The sequence below is a fragment of the Schistocerca cancellata genome, chromosome 6 (assembly GCF_023864275.1).
Source record: "Schistocerca cancellata isolate TAMUIC-IGC-003103 chromosome 6, iqSchCanc2.1, whole genome shotgun sequence".
NCBI lineage: Eukaryota > Metazoa > Arthropoda > Insecta > Orthoptera > Acrididae > Schistocerca > Schistocerca cancellata.
Genome location: NC_064631.1, coordinates 401,261,766 through 401,281,102, shown reverse-complemented (window position 1 = coordinate 401,281,102; position 19,337 = coordinate 401,261,766). Strand labels below are relative to the sequence as shown.

Here is a 19,337-nt window from a genome sequence, read left to right as displayed (position 1 = left end):
AAACAATCAATGCCTTCTCTGCGCGATAGCAATGGAGATACTATCGAAGACAGTGCTGCCAAAGCAGAGTTACTAAACACAGTCTTTCGAAATGCCTTCAAAAAAGAAGACGAAGTAAATATTCCAGAATTCGAATCGAGAACAGCTGCCAAAATGAGTAACGTAAGAGTAAATATCCTCAGAGTAGTGAAGCAACTTAAATCCCTTAATAAAAGCAAGTCTTCTGGTCCAGACTGTATACCAGTTAGGTTCCTTTCGGAGTATGCGGATGTATTAGCTCCATACTAAACAATCATATACAACCGTTCGCCCGACGAAATATCCGTACCCAAAGACTGGAAAGTTGCCCAGGTCACACCAATATTCAAGAAAGCTAGAAGGAGTAAGCCACTAAATTACAGGCCCATATCATTAACGTCGATATGCAGCAGGATTTTGGAGCATATATTGTGTTCGAACTTTATGAATTACCTCGAAGAAAACGGTCTATTGACACACAGTCAACATGGGTTTAGAAAACATCGTTCCTGTGAAACACAACTATCTCTTTATTCACACGAAGTGTTGAGTGCTATTGACAAGAGATTTCAGTTTTATTCCGTATTTCTGGATTTCCGGAAAGCTTTTGACACTGTACCACACAAGCGGCTCGTAGTGAAATTGCGTGCTTATGGAATATCGTCTCAGTTATGTGACTGGATTTGTGATTTCCTGTCAGAGAGGACACAGTTCGTAGTAATTGACGGAAAGTCATAGAGTAAAACAGAAGTGATTTTTGGCGTTACCCAAGGTAGTGTTATAGGCCCTTTGCTGTTCCTTATAAACGATTTGGGAGACAATCTGAGCAGCCGTCTTCGGTTGTTTGTAGATGACGCTGTCGTTTATCGACTAATAAAGTCATCAGAAGATCAAAACAAACTGCAAAACGATTTAGAAAAGATATCTGAATGGTGTGAAAAGTGGCAGTTGACCCTAAATAGCGAAAAGTGTGAGGTCATCCATATGAGTGCTAAAAGGAACTCGTTAAACTTGCGTTACACGATAAATCAGTGTAATCTAGAAGCCGTAAATTCAACTAAATACCTAGGTATTACAATTACGAACAACTTAAATTGGAAGGAACACATAAAAAATGTTGTGGGGAAGGCTATCCAAAGACTGCGTTTTATTGGCAGGACACTTAGAAAATGTAACAGATCTACTAAGGAGACTGCCTACACTACGCTTGTCCGTCCTCTTTTATAACACTGCTGCGCGGTGTGGGATCCTTACCAGATACGACTGACGGAGTACATCAAAAAGTTCAAAGAAGGGCAGCACGTTTTGTATTATCGCGAAATATGGGAGAGAGTGTCACAGAAATGGTGCAGGATTTGGACTGGACATCATTAAAAGAAAGGCGTTTTTCGTTGCGACGGAATATTCTCACGAAATTCCAATCATCAACTTTCTCCTCCGAATGCGAAAATATTTTGTTGACACCGACCTACATAGGGAGGAACGATCACCATCATAAAATAAGGGAAGTCAGAGCTCGTACGGAAAGATATAGGTGTTCATTCTTTCCGCGCGCTATACGAGATTGGAATAATATAGAACTGTGAAGGTGGATCGATGAACCCTCTGCCAGGCACTTGAATGTGATTTGCACAGTATCTATGTAGATGTAGACATTCAGAGCTCACACTGGACAAGACTCTGCTCTGCTTACCCAGCGCCCGTCATAAGAACAGATATTTGTGTTAAGAACAGGTGTAATACGTATTGTCGATAGTGTCATTACCATGACTAGAGACGATATTTGGAAGGATAATGGAGATCAGGGTTTAATGTCCAGTCAACGAAGATATTATTAGCGACAGAGCACAAACTCCGATTGCTAACGAGTGGGGAAGGAAACTGACAATGGTCTTTCGAAGCGATTTAGAGAAATCAGGGAAAATGTGGATGGCCGGACGGGCTCTTGAACCATGACCCTCCTGAATGCCACCTTTTTCGGACCAAAATTTTGAGGAGCTCGTTCTGCCTCGGTCACGGCGAAAGGTTCGATGAGTTATTTTGGTATCAACACATCATTAAATCTTTGTAGATGATCGTAGTAAACGTTCCGTGATCGTGCAAATAAGAATCAGTCAGGTGAGAGGATCTACACCCGGGAGATGGTCACGAACTCCCATGTACGAGGGTGAGTCAAATGAAAACCTTAATTTTTTTTTGAATATTATTTATTGTGCAGAAGTGGCACAAAGCTGTATCACTTTTCAACATAATCTACCCCACGCTCAATGCAAGCCCTCCAGCGCTTACAAAGTGCATAAATTCCTTTAGAAAAGAATTCTTTTGGTAGTCCGCGCAAGCACTCATGCACCGCGTGGCGTACCTCTTCATCGAACGGAACTTCTTTCCTCCCATTGCGTCTTTGAGTGGTCCAAACATATGGAAATCACTTGGGGCAAGGTCTGGTGAGTATGGTGGATGAGGAAGACACTCAAAATGCAGGTCTGTGATTGTTGCAACTGTTGTACGGGCAGTGTGGGGCCTTGCATTGTCATGTTGCAAAAGGACACCTGTTGACAGAAATCCACGTCGTTTTGATTTGATTGCAGGCCGCAGATGATTTTTTAGGAGCTCTGTGTATGATGCACTGGTGACAGTAGTCTCTCTAGATAGTCAGCATAACCTTCCCTGCTCATGGTTCTGTTCGAAAATTCTTTGGTTTTGGTGATGAGGAATGACGCCATTCCTTCTCGCTCTCTTCGTTTCGGTTGGTGGAAGTGAACCCAGGTTTCGGCCCCAGTAACGATTCTTGCAAGGAAGCCATCACCTTCTCGTTCAAAGCGCCGAAGAAGTTCTTCACATGCATCAACACGTCGTTCTCTCATTTCAGGAGTCAGCTGCCGTGGCACCCGTCTTGCAGACACTTTTTGAAACTGGAGCACATCATGCACAGTGTGGTGTGCTGACCCATGACTAATCTATAAACATGCTGCAATGTCATTCAGTGTCACTCGGCGGTTTTCCTTCACTGTGACTTCAACTGCTGCAATGTTCTGTGGAGTCACAACTCGTTGTGCCTGACCTGGACGAGGAACTTCTTCCACTGAAGTCACACCCATGACTAATCTATAAACATGCTGCAATGTCATTCAGTGTCACTCGGCGGTTTTCCTTCACTATGACTTCAACTGCTGCAATGTTCTGTGGAGTCACAACTCGTTGTGCCTGACCTGGACGAGGAACTTCTTCCACTGAAGTCACACCATTTGCGAACTTCCTATTCCATTCGTAGACTTGCTGCTGTGACAAACATGCGTCACCGTACTGAACCTTCATTCGTCGATGAATTTCAATAGGTTTCCCACCTTCACTGCGCAAAAACCGAATAACAGAACGCTGTTCTTCCATGGTGCAAGTTGCAAGTGGAGCAGCAATCTTTATACTGATACTGCGACGGTATGTGTGCATCTGCACTATGCTGCCACCTACAAGCCATTCTGCACCCTGTTTGTAGCACGATTACCATCTTACAGGATAACGGCGCGAAATTTCGATTTGTTATTACAAATTTAAGGTTTTCATTTGACTCAAACTCGTACTAGCTGAACTTAATGTTGCTCAGGTTTATGTCTTACAGTACTGTGCATTATACGCAATGCATCCATAATCGAGAGCAGTCGCGTTGGGCTTCTTACGTATGTCTTCTTACAGACTTTGCTCACTTCTTAAATCCTACTATATGTCTAGAAAGCACAATTCTTCCGATGAATACAGTTTAAGTGTGTTTCAAGGTCTGGGAACCGGGAAGACACGCCGTCGTTCCAAGGCCGTCCAGTGAGCTTCAGGCAGTCTGCACGCACTGCAATAAGCTGCACTCGGAGTGGAACACGAGGCATTAACAGTTATGTTTTAGTTATAGAGAAAAGAGACATGTCAGGACAAACGGACTACTAGGGGACACCTTAGCTATGATACTGATTTGCATATTCTACCCTCGACTTATCGTTTAATGGCATTCGCGTATGAATGAATACCTTAGCTACATTTAAAGATCTTTATTTTTTGCCATTGATTTCGGCACTATAATGTACCATCTTCAGGCACCTTCTGAGGTGTACTGCTTGTTAAAGTTGATTGCCACTGTCACCTACATAAACTTAAGCTGTTTATGTAAATTCGCGAGTTTGTCCCATTGTCCGGTAAGGCATGAAAATCTTCGCGTATCGATACCATAACATCTGCACCAACAAAACAATCATGTTCAACAATTCTGGACGTACACTCATATGGAGAGAAGCGGGGTCAAGTACCGCACCTAGGAACATAGTCGAACGTGATCGTTTTGGTGGTCCGGATGATAAACTATCAAGATGCTGCATGGGCTTGCTGACCTCCAAATCTAGGAACACGATACACTGAGCGGTCAATGTTGTGACGATGAACTCCTTCCTCATGTGCGTCTCTTTACGGGTGCATTCGGCCCTCATTTGATTTTTACGGACAACAATGCGTGAAAGCATCCAACTGCGGAGGTGGAGGAGTTCTTGCAACGAGAGGGTATTCGGCGAATGGGTTGGCGTGCCCGTTGATCCGACTTGAATCCCATCGATCATGGGTGGGATGATTAAGTGCCATCGAGCCAGTTCCCTACTATTCCAATCTCGTAAAGCGCGCGGAAAGAATGAACACCTATATCTTTCCGTACGAGCTCTGATTTCCCTTATTTTATGATGGTGATCGTTCCTCCCTATGTAGGTCGGTGTCAACAAAATATTTTCGCATTCGGAGGAGAAAGTTGATGATTGGAATTTCGTGAGAATATTCCGTCGCAACGAAAAACGCCTTTCTTTTAATGATGTCCAGTCCAAATCCTGCACCATTTCTGTGACACTCTCTCCCATATTTCGCGATAATACAAAACGTGCTGCCCTTCTTTGAACTTTTTGATGTACTCCGTCAGTCGTATCTGGTAAGGATCCCACACCGCGCAGCAGTGTTATAAAAGAGGACGGACAAGCGTAGTGTAGGCAGTCTCCTTAGTAGATCTGTTACATTTTCTAAGTGTCCTGCCAATAAAACGCAGTCTTTGGATAGCCTTCCTCACAACATTTTTTATGTGTTCCTTCCAATTTAAGTTGTTCGTAATTGTAATACCTAGGTATTTAGTTGAATTTACGGCTTCTAGATTACACTGATTTATCGTGTAACGCAAGTTTAACGAGTTCCTTTTAGCACTCATATGGATGACCTCACACTTTTCGCTATTTAGGGTCAACTGCCACTTTTTACACCATTCAGATATCTTTTCTAAATCGTTTTGCAGTTTGGTTTGATCTTCTGATGGCTTTATTAGTCGACAAACGACAGCGTCATCTGCAAACAACCGAAGACGGCTGCCGAAATTGTCTCCCAAATCGTTTATATAGATAAGGAACAGCAAAGGGCCTAAACACACTACCTTGGGGAACGCCAGAAATCACTTCTGTTTTATTCGATGACTTTCCGTCAATTACTACGAACTGTGTCCTCTCTGACAGGAAATCACAAATCCAGTCACATAACTGAGACGATATTCCATAAGCACGCAATTTCACTACGAGCCGCTTGTGTGGTACAGTGCCAAAAGCCTTCCGGAAATCCATAAATACGGAATCAATCTGAAATCCTTTGTCAATAGCACTCAACACTTCATGTGAATAAAGAACTAGTTGTGTTTCACAGGAACGATGTTTTCTAAACCCATGTTGACTGTGTCAATAGACCGTTCTCTTCGTGGTAATTCATAATGTTCGAACACAATGTATGTTCCAAATGCAATGTGCAATGTGCACCAACGACCATCGAGCAGTTGTTTACCGCAATGGTGGAGGATTGGAAGGCCCTATCAGTAGAAAGCGTTACCAGCCTTGTGGCCAGCAAGGGAACACGTTGCAGAGCATGCCGTGGTGATCACCACACTCTATTAAGAATGAAGTCCCGCCCTCTGTATTGTTGCTATGTATGTCGGCGACTTCAGTGTAATCATTATCTTTGAATAAAAACATTATTTCAGTTTGTATCACTGCATATTTTTCTGAAGCTGAAGGCCAATTTTTCTGTACAGTTCAATAAATCCTAACAGAGTGCCGGTTCTGCATGCATGCCAATAGGCGTATAATCCGTTGCCTGAACCGGGTTGACATGAGGATATAAGTGCTAAAAATATAAAAAATACCATAATACCGCCAAAACTGAAAATTGAAAAAAAAAAATCACACGCATGCATGGAAACCGCCAGAATTATACCCAGGAAATGTGAATCAGGCATCAGTTTTTATATAGTCAAGGTGTTTGAAAAGTAATATTCTTATTGTAACGGTGATGGAAGTGGATAGCGATCACATATATTTCTCTCGAATGTATTCCATAAAGATTCAATTATATTCTTATCTGGCGGCTGTCGTATCCAGGGAAGACGCGGCAATTCATCCATGTGCTGATAAAACCAGTCGGGGATGACGCGAGCTGTGTGACCAACGGATCTGTCCTCTTGGAATACAGCATCGCCATTGGGAACAAACATTGTTCCATGGAACGGACCCGAGCGCCTAAAGTGTGCACATAGTTCTAGGCAGTAGCGCCACCTTACAGCCTTGCAGTGTAACGATAGAGGCCATGGAATACCACGATACGGCTGCCAAAATCATCATTCAGTCCTCGCCAAGTTTCACTCTTGGGACGTGAACTCAACCAGAAGTTGGAAACAGTGCGAAACAAGACTCAAAATGGCATTCTTCCGTTGCTGGTGCTTCGGCACTAGGTTCTGCTTTTACGGGCATTTGCTTTCCTGATTAAGGAGCCCCTTCGTGTTGGTGCTGACAAGTTCAATTCTAAAGTGACCTTTGCGGCTGTCTTCCTCTTATTTTTCGGCAGAATCCTCGTCAATGACCGTCTGTCACGACCACTCAAAACACACTTTCGTCCGCGCTGTGACTCAGCGGATGATGTTTTCCCGCTTTCCCTGCATGCGGTAGAAATCTTCGATACCGTGCTCTTGAAACATCAAACACATTGGCTTCCCTGGTTACTGAAACACCCACTAAACGAGGTCCAACAATTTGTCCACGTTCGAGTTCACAACTACACAGAACTACACAGAACGACTGACACTTGCGATATACTGAGGGCATTGCACAGGTGCAGCTCGTGGTCAAATACAAAAGCCCAACCTGCAGGCTTTGCTAGCATCTGGATTTACGTCCAAACATCTATTTCTCGCGTGTTTCCATATTTTCGTCCAACCCCTGTATGAAACTTTTGGTGAGAAAGTATGTTCATTTTAGTGTATATTGTGCGTGGTACTCTAGTTTTAGTTCTAAAGATAGCTGAAACAGTAATAAAAGCTTAATAAAAAGTAAAATAATAGAACAACGTCACGGGCATCTCCTGCGACATAATGCCGCCATTCAGTTTCTTTGTATTTTTTTAACATGGAATCACGGAGACACTTGGTGTTGACCAAAAAATATTCATGCATATCTCGATGTTGTTTTATTGCGTGCATACTCTGAAAGACGGTACAGTCATTGATGTGGTCGCGAAATGCGAAAGCAAAGATTCGTAAAAAATTTCGTGTCCATTATTTTAAAGCTATAGTATCAAACATCATCATCTTAACATGGTAATGAGCTCTTAAGATCAGACTGATTGACGGTTTAGTAAACGAGATAATGAACGTGAACATTTACAATATATCAACAACGATATTAAGACGTACACATTCATTACCTCGTTTACCAAACCGTCTATCAGTAAATTTGGAAATTTGTGGTAAGTTCCTACGTGACCAAACTGCCGAGGTCATCGATCCCTAGGCTTACACACTACTTAATCTACATCTACATCTATACTCCGCGAGCCACCTTACGGTGTGTGGCGGAGGGTACTTATTGTACCACTATCTGATCCCCCTTCCCTGTTCCATTCACGAATTGTGCGTGGGAAGAACGACTGCTTGTAAGTCTCCGTATTTGCTCTAATTTCTCGGATCTTTTCGTTGTGATCATTACGCGAGATATATGTGGGCGGTAGTAATATGTTGCCCATCTCTTCCCGGAATGTGCTCTCTCGTAATTTCGATAATAAACCTCTCCGTATTGCGTAACGCCTTTCTTGAAGTGTCCGCCACTGGAGGTTGTTCAGCATCTCCGTAACGCTCTCGCGCTGACTAAATGTCCCCATGACGAATCGCGCTGCTTTTCGCTGGATCATGTCTATCTCTTCTATTAATCCAACCTGGTAAGGGTCCCATACTGATGAGCAATACTCAAGAATCGGACGAACAAGCGTTTTGTAAGCTACTTCTTTCGTCGATGAGTCACATTTTCTTAGAATTCTTCCTATGAATCTCAACCTGGCGCCTGCTTTTCCCACTACTTGTTTTATGTGATCATTCCACTTCAGATCGCTCCGGATAGTAACTCCTAAGTATTTTACGGTCGTTACCGCTTCCAATGATTTACCACCTATGGCATAATCGTACTGGAATGGATTTCTGCCCCTATGTATGCGCATTATATTACATTTATTTACGTTTAGGGAAAGCTGCCAGCTGTCGCACCATGCATTAATCCTCTGCAGGTCTTCCTGGAGTACGTACGAGTCTTCTGATGTTGCTACTTTCTTGTAGACAACCGTGTCATCTGCAAATAGCCTCACGGAGCTACCGATGTTGTCAACTAAGTCATTTATGTATATTGTAAACAATAAAGGTCCTATCACGCTTCCTTGCGGTACTCCCGAAATTACCTCTACATCTGCAGATTTTGAACCGTTAAGAATGACATGTTGTGTTCTTTCTTCTAGGAAATCCTGAATCCAATCACAAACCTGGTCCGATATTCCGTAAGCTCGTATTTTTTTCACTAAACGTAAGTGCGGAACCGTATCAAATGCCTTCCTGAAGTCCAGGAATACGGCATCAATCTGCTCGCCAGTGTCTACGGCACTGTGAATTTCTTGGGCAAATAGGGCGAGCTTAATCTACGTTAAACTAACTTACGCTAAGGACTACACACACATCCAACGGGGGGAGCCGCTCCGTCGATCAGTCTCATCATAAGTGCTCATTACAATATTAAGATGTTGTTTGATACTATAGGTTTAATATACAGGGTGTTTCAAAAAGGTACGGCCAAACTTTCAGGAAACATTCCTCACACACAAAGAAAGAAAATATCTTATGTGGACATGTGTCCGGAAACGCTTACTTTCCATGTTAGAGCTCATTTTATTACTTCTCTTCAAATCACATTAATCATGGAATGGAAACACACAGCAACAGAACGTACCAGCGTGACTTCAAACACTTTGTTACAGGAAATGTTCAAAATGTCCTCCGTTAGCGAGGATACATGCATCCACCCTCCGTCGCATGGAATCCCTGATGCGCTGATGCAGCCCTGGAGAATGGCGTATTGTATCACAGCCGTCGACAATACGAGCACGAAGAGTCTCTACATTTGGTACCGGGGTTGCGTAGACAAGAGCTTTCAAATGCCCCCATAAATGAAAGTCAAGAGGGTTGAGGTCAGGAGAGCGTGGAGGCCATGGAATTGGTCCGCCTCTACCAATCCATCGGCCACCGAACCTGTTGTTGAGAAGCGTACGAACACTTCGACTGAAATGTGCAGGAGCTCCATCGTGCATGAACCACATGTTGTGTCGTACTTGTAAAGGCACATGTTCTAGCAGCACAGGTAGAGTATCTCATATGAAATCCTTCCTTGAATTGGGCCAACTGGCGGTGAATCGAGGAAGTACAGTACATACTGACGAAACTAAAATTAGCTCTAACGTGGAAATTAAGCGTTTTTCGGACACATGTCCACATAACATCTTTTCTTTATTTGTGTGTGAGGCATGTTTCCCGAAAGTTTGGCCGTACCTTTTTGTAACAACCGGAATACAGTATTTTGCCAATTCATGGCTTAGAGAAGTTCTCAGATACTAACGATTCAAATGGAATGAAAGAAACCAGTACGGTGTAACTATTACTTTTATTTTATGACAAGTCGTTCTTTAGTATATAATTGTCTGATAATTTTAGGTATATAAATATTCTGCAGCCGGCCGTGGTGGCCGAGCGATTCTAGGCGCTTCAGTCCGGAGCCGCGCGACTTCTCCGGTCGTAGGTTCGAATCTTGCCTAGGGCATGGATGTGTGTGATGTTCTTAGGTTAGTCCGATTTAACTAGTTCTAAGCTCTATGGGACTGATGACCTCAGATGTTAAGTCCCATAGTGCTCAGAGCCATTTTTTGAAATATTCTGAGTAACTGCTCGTGTAGCAGCATTACGTAACCCTTGTTTCAGGTTTTGCAGATCGTCGAGTATCGAAAATGAAACTGGGACGTTGTCCAACATGCTGTCCTTGTGGCAGCCGGTTCAGAGTCTGCTCGTGGCCTAGAGGTACAACCTTACCATATCTTTACGGCTTTTCTGCCTTTACGGGTAACAACTGAGAGCGGGATAGCAGCTATCGCTTCCCTGCGTACAATATTACGCGGATGTGGGCGTCTGCTTGTAACTATAATTGCCCTGTACAAATAAATCAACATTGTGGGCATGTTTTTTAGCGACTCTCCACTCGCTCCAGATGATACCAGCTAGCCTTAAAACATTACCGTATGGTCTAAGGAAATGCCGCTCATCCATCACATAGACATACACAGACAAGACTTAAGGTATCGGTGATCAACTGCCGAATCATTCGCAATAAAGCGCCAGTTCTTGAAGCACTCTCAAAAGGAAACGGAACTAAAATAACAGTAGGTACAGAAACCTGGATAAAGCCCGAAATCCATAGCAGTGAGATATTTTGATGTAAATCCAAGCACACGTTGAAGAGATAGGCTAACTGAAAATGGAGGCTTAGTGTTTTTAGTAGTAGACAAGTAATCCAGATCCACTGAAACAGAAACTGAAACTACAGAGATTGTATGGGAAAAACATTGTCAAGCGTGCGCATAAACTTATAAATAAATCTGTCCATCGACCACTAAGCACCTCACCCTTCCCCTCCACCCTTCCCTAACTCCCAAATATAACTAAAATGGTTAGATAATATCTCGGCTCCCTTGCACTTACATGTTCCCTAATCATACCTTCATAGCTGGAGGAGCCTTTAATTATCCAAAAATCGGTTGGGGTATTCTGTTTTGTTTGTGGTGGACGTGTAAAAGCGAACTCCGAAATAAAAATGCCTTCTCTGAAAACTGCCTAGAACAGATACTTTTTAAGTCCACTCGCGATGGAAATGTGTTAGTTTTAATTACCACAAATAGACCTGACGTTACGTTCAAAAGGATGTTAATGACCATGAGTGGTTGTAACAACGAGCAGCAAGTACGAAGGACAGATAAAACAGTAGAAAGATTTACATGTTCAGTATACTGGGTAAAGGGAGGGTAGTGTCACACCTCAAGGAGGAACATGAAACAGTTAACTGTGGTCAGAAGGGTGTCGAAGAATTGTGGCAGAGGTCTAGAAGAATAGTCCATCAAGCATTGGATACATACGCAACTAGCGGAGCAATTCGTGGTAGGAACCCTCAATGGCATAAAGACTCAGTAATGGAACTTTCAAGGAAACTGCAACTATTGCAGTACAGGTGTATATAAATCATAAGGCAATTGATAAATAAATGCTAAGTTAAATACGTTTGCTATCAAAAGAGTAATGCGTAAAGCCTTCAACAACGGCCATAGCAGATTTTTATCCAAATGTCTCTCACAAAAAATCAGTTCTGGTCGTATGAACAAGCTGTAAAAGTTAGCTTCAGGCACTCATGGATGACACAGGAAATGAAACAGAGAGCAGTAAAGCAAAATCAGGAATTCTAAACTGCTTTTTCCAATGTTTCTGTACAAGGAAAATCCACGAGTATTATCCCAACACAATTCTCACACCAAAACGGAGATGCATGATACAGATACTAGTGCCCCTTGCGTTGCGATACAGGCGAAATCGCTAATACTGAACTAACATCCAGGGGCCGATAGAATTCTTGTCAGAATCTACAAGATATTTTGCAACTGAACTAATCCCTCTTTTAACCATAATGTGCAGTAGCTCCGTCTAAAACAAAATCTGTGCTCAGAAGTTGGAAGAAAGCAAAGGTCGTATCAGTTGGCAATAAGGGTGGCAGAGAAGATGCATGAAATTACTTCCAATATCTTTGTCATCCATATGCGAAACTCAACACGCGCTTTTCTAAATGAAATCGTGAAAGCAATGGATCAAGGTAGTCAGAAACACAGAGTACTTCTTGACTTCCGAAAAGAATGTGACTCATAATTTATTAAGTAAGAATTAAGACCATATGGAGTCTCAAGCGAAATTTGTGACTGGATTTGAGAGTTCTTGCTGGTGTTGATGTAGATGTTATCTTGTATGGATAACTATTGCCTGATATGGAAGTAACTTTAGGCATGCACCAGGGTAGCGTCTTGGGACCCTTGTTTTTCATCGGGTATGTTAACGGCTTGCACACAATAGTAACTTTAGACTTTTTTTGCAGGCGACGCATTTATCTACGCTGAAGTTTGTCTGAAAATAATTGTGCAACTATTCAGGTATCGATAAGATTTCGAATTCCTTCAGAGACTGGAAACTTATTTTAAGTATTCTGAAATGTAAAACTGTGCACTTCATAAAACGAAACAAATCTAGAACCGATAACTATAGTACCAATGAGTCACAACAGAAATCAGTCCACTCATACGAATACCTGGATGTAACAGTTTGTAGGTATATGAAATGGAATTATCGCATCGGTTCAGTATTAGGTCAATCAGGCGCCACACTTCGGTTCTTGGAAATGATAATGGGCAAATGCGATGGAGGATATCATTTACAAAACACTCATTGCTAAATTTTGTGGGACCCATGCCACATAGGACTCACAGTGAACACTGAACGTCTACAAAGAAGAGACGCACGAATCGTCACAGATTGTTTTGGCCCATAAGTAGAGTCACGGACATAGTGATTAACTGGACATGGCATACATTTGAAGATAGACGCCAATTATCCCCCGAAAGGCTGTTTACAAAACATCAAGAAACGGCTTCAAGTGACGAATATTCCTCATCCTCCTGCGTATCACTCACGCAAGTGCAGCTATGACAAGATCACTTTGCCGGCCGCGGTGGACTAGCGGTTCTAGGCGCTCAGTCCGGAACCGCGAGACTGCTACGGTCGCAGGTTCGAATCCTGCCTCGGGCATGGATGTGTGTGATGTCCTTAGGTTAGTTAGGTTTCAGTAGTTCTAAGTTCTAGGGGACTGATGACCACAGATGTTAAGTCCCATAGTGCTCAGAGCCATTTGAACCATTTGAACAAGATCACATTAATTACAACGCTCACAGAGGAGTTTAGACAATCGTTTTTCGTGCGTTCCATACTCTAATGGTACGTGAAGAAGTCCTAACAAATGATACAATGGCAAGTACTCTTTCCCATGTAATTCATAGTGGTTTGCAGAGGATATAAGTAAATACAGGTGTAGATCATTGCACTATGTGCAGCAATACAGCCATCTCCTTTGTAGTTTGGACCCAATGCCATCGAAAGGTATATCTGCAGTGTTTGTGACCAGTTAAAAATATCGTTCTGTCTTCGTCCGCCCTGTTTAGTTATAGAATGGGTAGTGGCTCCTTACATTGTGTCCATATTTTTCAATCCCAGAAACTGGCTTATTAGAAAAAACTGTGAGGAAAGCCATTATTGTCACGAATAATAAATTATGTTTCCTGTTGTTGGCACAATTGTCTCAAAAACAATCCAAAGTATAACACCAAGAGTGCGATGTAATTCTCTTGGATTCACCGCTCTGAACATTCGGATATTAACAGCACGCACTGGATCGATTACTTATGACTGGAAGCTCTTTATTTCCTTAAGCCAAATCTCCACATATTAAAAGTTTGTTGTAAATATAATACACACTTTCGGTTACAAAATAAAAGTTGCTCGCATTTTGCTGTCTCTTTCCATAGCAGTCATTTACTCAGTAGCTTTCGATTTTGCTTTCCTTTGTAGAAAGTTTGCCTATCGTTGCTCACAGTAACAGTCAGAATTATCTTCTCTGCGCAGGGAGATAACAGGTTTGTGAGAGACAACTTCGTTAAGCTAATGAGGGGAATCACAATTTTTATTATCTCCTCGAAAAACTCACGCTTTAACAGTGAAAGTTAGTGATGGTTTTAGTGCTCTACATAGTCACCCCTTAATGTAACCCATTGTCCCAATGATTGACGACTGCCATTCGAACATTCAGTCGCTATCGTGACATACTAGACATTGAAGACCTGCCTTGTAGCTGAGTACTATAGCAAGTGATTGTCAAACATTTTTGCTTAGGTATACAAAGGGCGCGATAAACTGGATGCTGATCCCAAAGTGATCGTTAAAATTCGGTACCATTCTGAACACTTCGTGTCGACTGCTGCCACCCTCTAGCATGTCCCCTCACTCCGCAACGGCAGATCTATCTGCCCCAGCACAAAGCTAGGCCTCTCATGTAATCGTCCAACTTTTGGCTCGCCTACTATAATTCCTCCAGAATATTTTTGATAAGAGAACAACCGGCATAAACAGAAACGTTTCAGAAAAAAGAAGATATTTTCGATTCGACGAATGAGCCAGGTACAGCCAACAGTTCCAAATGGTAGGGATTTACTCTTTGCTGATTTGCAAGTTATTCTCCTAAGAAAGCTGTAGCTTCTGGTAAAAATCGTAAAGTGTATTCGATATCGGTAAAGAATAAATACTTAATATTTGCAACTGTTGTCTATACTTGACACCTTCATCGAATGAAATTATTGTACAGTTGCTGACAATGATCAGCCATGTTTATTATTTTAAAATCCTGCAATACAGGGAATAAGAATTTTATACTGTTGTGTGTTGTTTTGATAACTATTGGGTTTTGTGGGATGCAGTCACAGGAGTCGTGTATTGACCGCGCCGTTTTTGAAACAACTAGATTTTGATGATGTGTAACTTCTAAACTCTGTTTCAGAAATGACTGTGAAAATAGTGTTATTATCTCTGTAAGTATTTTTGTTTATTACCAAGCAGGAAAACTATATTCTTAAGAAGCTTTTACTCTTAGTTGCCGTTTTTGGATTCGGCTGTTAGTTGCGGGGGAGAACCGCGGGCCACAAGGATACTTGATCAGGCCGCAGTTTGACAACCACTGCCGTAGCAGCTGACAAACGCTACCCACAAATTATCGAGCGTGTGAGCTACCCCGAGGAGAACGCAACTTCGCGCTGTCTAAATGAAGGCAACTGGGAAGTTTCGCCGATCCAGACAGTCCACAACCGTAACCGCAAGATCAGTTTGGCTTCTACGTATCAGTTACTAACTACAGTACAAACCCTCTCATCGACAACGTGGAGTACGAGAAAAGTGGAGAAGGGAACACACAGAAAGTAATCTGGATTAATGGTGTCAAATTCTCTTCCCTAATGAACCTAGGATTTATTTTACATGACTAGTTGAGTGCTGATGCGTCCAGACAGCAATGCAGGTCTCAGGCAAGCACTCCCAAGAGCTCAGCAGGAAAATGTGTTAGGTTCCTCCATCCCACTTTCCAGCCCAACAGTCAACTTTCTGTGATGCGTTCGGTATTAAAGATGCACGAGAAAACTGTGCCCGCCACATCAATACCTTCCTTGAGGAAGCAGGACTCAATCGAATGAAATGACCTGCGATATCTGCTAACGTGAACCCGATTGAGCATGCTTGGAACAAGACGTAACTCGCAATGCGTCGGTATGGGAACCTTCTCAAACACTGGACGGCCTTAGAAGGGCCGCCATCGAAGAGTGGGAGGGGCTTGAACACAAAACTCTTTACCACCTTGTGGATATCATGCCAAGGACCACGACCCAAATACATCACAGAACATGTCATGGAGCAACGAGGTACTGAATGTCACCCGGTAGCAGATTTAGATTTTACAGGCGTACACTTTCCATCAAACTGGTTTCTTGCTTTATTTCACGGTTACGTTTTCGTCTATAAGGGTGATACTTTCATTCACAGCATACCTTGAATCTGGCCAACATACGTCTGAAATGAAACAAAACTTTGGTTGAGCAGTTTGTATACTTCATGGCAAAAAGTTCGCTTTCAAATTTTTATTATTTATAAAAGCAAAAATATATACTTTATTTCAAGTGAGATGACTGTCACATGGGCTACTTCCCTCCTACATATCCGAATGGCTCTAATATTCCGCCACATACGCTGTGCAGAAAAACTTACCTCCTTTGTTAGTGAAATGTTGCCAGAATTATTGGAACATGTCCCGTTCCCATTTATAGAATGATAATAGTTCCAACAAGACGTGGATCGACTGCATATTAATGTTGGCGCTATCGGTCTTTCAAACAATGGTTTTTCACTCTTGTAGGAATAGATGTGGTGGGTCAGTGCCTCGACTGTTATACTAGTACTTAAACGACATACTTACGTCAAAAGATGATTTGAACAAGCCACTAACAGTTACGTTTCTAGCGCCACTTCTAAACAATAAGATTATTTTCAGAATGAAATTTTCGCTCTGCAGCGGAGTGTGCGGTGATATGAAACTTCCTAGCGGATTAAAACTGTGTTCGGGGTCGGGCTTTATTCCGCCAGGAAGTTTCATATGAGATTATTGTCATGTATGATATTATCATTCCCCTAAAGTCCTGAATGATTGTAAATAGAAGTTCTTGACTTTCCATATGTGGTGCACTAGTCCTACATATTGGGTAATATGAATGTCCTTTTTTTTCATTTATTTATGACACAGGCCATTTTTGTTACAGACCGTAGTTCAAGGTTACTGGGAAATTTTTGAATACAGCGAAATTCTTCTATTGTCAAAGGCAGTTTATATGCTCTGAGCTGAGCGTCTGTGGTAAAAAAGGAGGTGGCATATGACAATATACTAGAGAGGAGGAAATCATCGTGTTTATCACATGCAGTTTCCGAATTTTGTGAACCTTACATTGCTCTGCGAAAAGACTCGCTGTAGTATCTTTCAGCTCAGAACGAATGCCATTTTCTTCCATAACTTGTGTTTCCGACACATTTGCAAATATCCACGACTTGAAAAAATGGTTCAAATGGCTCTGAGCACTATGGGACTTAACTGCTGAGGTCATCAGTCCCCCAGAACCTAGAACTACTTAAACCTAACTAACCTAAGGACATCACACACATCCATGCCCGAGGCAGGATTCGAACCTGCGACCGTAGCGCACGACTTGAAGGCACAAAGAATCAGAATAATATTGTGCTAGTCCTGAAGGCTTCATTTACATATATTTTCAACTATTTCCTAGAAGAGTGAAAAGACATAGCTTCTAAAAATTCTTAAACATTAGATTCGGTACTCCATTCGTAAACAGTCATGATATCTTGACTGAGTTACCCTATACCTTCCACTCAAAAGGTTCATCTTAGACGCAATCAGAATTTTCAGATATTACAACGGTGTTATAAACATTTAGATGCACGATGACAATGAAAGATAGCAGAACGAGACTTTCCAATTAAATATTCGTCATTGATTTTCAGCAACACATGGAGTATGCACTTCAAACGTCATCGACGTAATGAAAATGAGCCACATGCAAACGTTTTCTACAAAAACAAACTTCCTTAAACACAGAATACACAGAGACAGCGTGACAGCAGTTGACTCTTAAGCTTTTTAAATGGCCACGTAAAATAAAAAATGTATAAATTAATGAAATGATGACAGCTGTATTGCAATAAAATGCCACAGATGTTAACTGCTTACCTTGTTTTCACGTCTGCACACGAAGTGAGGTAGCGCTAGCGCGTCTGCACAAGTGTCACTGCCAGCCGCCAGGTAAGTTCTGCGATCAGCAGGCGAATCCTCCAGCAACTGCCGCTGCCGGCAGTAACCCGTCCGTCTAGCCGCGCGCTTCAAAGGCCGACTCCAAATAACCAGTCTGCGATGTAAGCGCCGCCTCGTGGAGAAAAGCAGTATCTTGCGAAAACCTTGCGTTCTGCCTCGACCGTGGGTAAGCATTTAATCTGCCTGGCGTAACAGTTCTTATTTCAGGACTCCTGTTTCTTCTTTTCTTCGCGTGGATCGTACTTCGCCGTTAGTTTCTCGAGTCCCACTTGAGTGATAAGTGTACGTAAGTCAGACAATTACTTTTTTTAACATTGCTCCTTTCAGACGAAAGCTGCACTTGCGAGCAGCTGAAAGATCCTACCTAGAGACGAGACCAACTTTCGCATCAGTAGTTACCAGTTAAATGAGTTTACAGATACAGGATGGTCCTTTGATCTTGACCGGGCCAAATATCTCACGAAATAAGCGTCAAACGAAAAAACTACAAAGAACGAAACTAGTCTAGCTTGAAGGGGGAAACCAGATGGCGCTATGGTTGGCCCGCTAGATGGCACTGCCATAGGTCAAATGGATATCAAGTGCGTTTTTTTAAAATAGGAACCTCCATTTTTTATTACATATTCGTGTAGTACATAAAGAAATTTGAATGTTTTAGTTGGACCACTTTTTTCGCTTTGTGGTAGATGGCGCTATAATAATCACAAACATATGGCTCACAATATTAGACGAAAAGTTAGTAACAGGTAGGTTTTTTACATTAAAATACAGAACGTAGGTACGTTTGAACATTTTATTTCGGTTGTTCCAATGTGACGTATTTACCTTGCATGCTGTTACAGCGTGATTACCTGTAAATACCATATTAATGCAATAAATGTTCAAAATGATGTCCGTCAAAGTCAATGAATTTGGCAATACGAGTAACGACATTTCTCTCAACAGCGAGTAGTTCGCCTTCCGTAATGTTCGCACATGTATTGACAATGCGCTGACGCATGTTGTCAGGGGTTGTCTGTGGATCACGATAGCAAAGAAAGAAATCCGGGGACGTCAGATCCGGTGAACGTGCGGACCATGGTATGGTACTTCCACGAACAATCCACCTGTCATGAAATATGCTGTTCAATACCGCTTCAACCGCATGCGAGCTATGTGCCGGACATCCATCATGTTGGAAGTATTTTGCCATTCTGTCATGCAGTGGAACATCTTGTAGTAACATCGGTAGAATATCGCGTAGGAAATCAGCATACATTGCACCATTTAGATTGCCATCGATAAAATGGGGGCCAATTATCCTTCCTTCCATAATGCCGCACCATACATTAACCCGCCAAGGTCGCTGATGTTCCACTTGTTGCAGCCATTGTGGATTTTCCGTTGCCCAATAGTGCATATTATGCCGGTTTACGT

At 42.3% G+C, this 19,337-nt stretch overlaps 1 protein-coding gene across 1 annotated transcript in view; it reads right to left on the bottom strand.

Annotated features, from left to right (window-relative positions):
- LOC126190851 (probable cytochrome P450 6a14) overlaps positions 1 to 17,989 on the bottom strand; it is a 113,018-nt gene extending 95,029 nt beyond the window's left edge. Inside the window, exon 1 of the mRNA XM_049931439.1 lies at positions 17,841 to 17,989. The gene's annotated coding sequence lies outside the window, so the exon portion shown is untranslated. The remainder of the gene's footprint in view (positions 1 to 17,840) is intronic.
- Between the last annotated feature and the right edge of the window lie 1,348 nt (positions 17,990 to 19,337).